This window comes from Mobula birostris, chromosome 4 (assembly GCF_030028105.1).
Source record: "Mobula birostris isolate sMobBir1 chromosome 4, sMobBir1.hap1, whole genome shotgun sequence".
In the NCBI taxonomy this organism is placed as follows: Eukaryota; Metazoa; Chordata; class Chondrichthyes; order Myliobatiformes; family Myliobatidae; genus Mobula; species Mobula birostris.
The window spans coordinates 72047014-72049271 of record NC_092373.1 but is presented as its reverse complement, the minus strand read 5'-3'; the positions used below and the strand labels follow the sequence as shown (position 1 = coordinate 72049271).

Sequence of the window (2258 nt, the reverse complement as noted above, 5' to 3'; positions counted from 1 at the left end):
GTACCAGCATACAGTGAAATGCTTTATTTCTCTTGTCATCCAGACTGGTAATTCTGAACAACAGTACATTGAGGTGATACAAAAAGGGGAAAAACAAACTGCAGAATGTAGTTTTACAGTTAAAGAAAGAGTGTAGGCAGGTAGACAAGGAACAAAATGGCAACAATGACCATGTGGACTAAAAGATCAAGAGTTCATCTTTATTATAGAAGATGTATTACAGGGCACAAAATATCCAGTAAACAGGATTAAATTGTTCACATTTCCTGCTGTCTTTGACCACTGTTGCCCATCCAGAATTGTTTACCAGATATTTTGGCCCCTTTGCTCCCTTTTCCTCCACATTCCTTCTTGACATGGTCCATCTGATAATTCATCGTGGATGCAGCGACAGAACCGGCCTTGCTTGAGTTCTCCAACATTACGTTGGGGAACTGATGCTCAGATCTGAAACAAGATGACAGCTGGAGTAGAATCTGAGACTTCAATCATTTCAGTCCAGGAAGTTAGGATCCAAATTAATCCCATTGGCCCAATCTTGTCAAATGGCCAGATGCCAGACATATTGGAACACAATACTCACTGCCGTTAAAGGAAAGGAGAGCTTTTGCACCAAAAAAAAATTAAGATTGATGTCATAAAATTGAAGAGGAAAATGGTTCAATGTTCCATTTAATATCAAAGTATACAGCCTGAAATTCTTGCTCTACAAAGTCATCCACAAAAACAGGAGAGAACCCCAAAGAATGAATGACAGTAAAACGTTAGAACCCAAAGCTCCCTCTCACGCTCCCCTGCACAAGCAGCAGCAGAGCATCAACCCTCCCCCTCCCCCTCCCCCACTTATTTCAGCAGGAAGCATCAGCACCCACCACCCACCAAACAAGCAATTGCAAAGCCCCAAAGAGAGACCATGATCTACAATCCAAGAAAATCTAATGGTCACCAGACAATCCGACATGCCACAGGCTCACCCGATCCATAACAAGGGGCAGAGATGTGCCACCACCTCTCTGAAAATGTGCCAACTGTTGAAAAGAAACACAAAAAATATTCTAATTATGACATAAAACCACATTTTGCAATAACTAAGCAAGGATTTATACGAGAAATAAAACACAACATACTGCATGAACAATCTTCTGATTTCTTTGACTGTTCATTTTTTTCCGTAGATGCTGCCTGATTCGCTGCATTCCTCCAACCCACCCTACACCCCGTCCCCGTATTGCTGCAGATTCCACCCCCTGCGCTCTCTTTCTTTTCCACACCAAGCGTTCAAGTGAAGCCGTTTCTCTTTACAAACGTCAAAGTATAAACAAAATGTTTCCGGTCTTGTCAGTTAAGCAACACACACACAAAATGCTGGAGGAACTCAGCAGGCCAGGCAGCATCTATGGAAAGGAGTGGTCCAGATCCTTCATCAGAATATATACCAAACCTACTTCTGAAAGCACAGGCTTGTATACACACATTAAAGCCACGATTGCGTCTCATGCTTCTGAGTGAGAACACAGATCATTACAGTTCAATTCTCCTTCAGAGTGCATTGTAAATCTTGAACAGTTTTCTATTTCTTCTCCATGACTCTGTGTTATGAAGAATATTGTGGATTTGTCCCTGATCTGGTAACGGGAGAATGATTTCTCTTTTTCCAGTTGCTTGTCGCTAAAAATGAGGCGCAAATCATCCACATTCACGACACCTTAAAAAGAGAGAAATTGAGAAAAGAGCGAACCATAAGTAACCCTGATTAATAAATAGTTAGATGTTGAAATTAAACATTTTCAAGTCCAGAAATGACTCGAGAAACTGAATTCAAAGTAAAGGAAACAATTCTGCCTCGACCGGCGAAGCAACATTGAATACCTAGGTGCCCATTGTCAACTTCCTCGTTAGACTATCTAACCAATTTTCATCTCAGAAAACCATATGATATGTTATTCAAGTACCTAATAAAAATGGCCTTTTGGTTATCAGCAATTTTTTAAACGTAACGATCTTCATTGCATTAAATTCAGCTTCCGACTCCGAGATATAGTATCAACTATAGTTCTTTCGCCTTTCAAACCAATGATGCACACTTGATAGATCTTCCCCATTTTGATCTCAGCAACTTAGTTTGTTGCTGCAATACCCGTGAAGGTCTGTTTAAGTGAATTAGATTTAGTTTCACTTGCTTGACGTGACTCTAGCTGAAGGGCTGGGCTGTTCGATTTTTGTGAACCGACTAGGAGAACGAAGTTAGCAAGTCAATG

At 40.7% G+C, this 2258-nt stretch overlaps 1 long non-coding RNA gene across 1 annotated transcript; it reads right to left on the bottom strand.

The window, feature by feature from the left end:
• Nucleotides 1-881: 881 nt before the first annotated feature.
• LOC140196403 (uncharacterized) lies at nucleotides 882-2142 on the bottom strand. Its single transcript, XR_011885698.1, has 3 exons — nucleotides 1953-2142; nucleotides 1446-1705; nucleotides 882-1028 (listed from the first exon to the last, which is right to left on the bottom strand). It is a non-coding gene; the product is annotated as an uncharacterized lncRNA (long non-coding RNA).
• Between the last annotated feature and the right edge of the window lie 116 nt (nucleotides 2143-2258).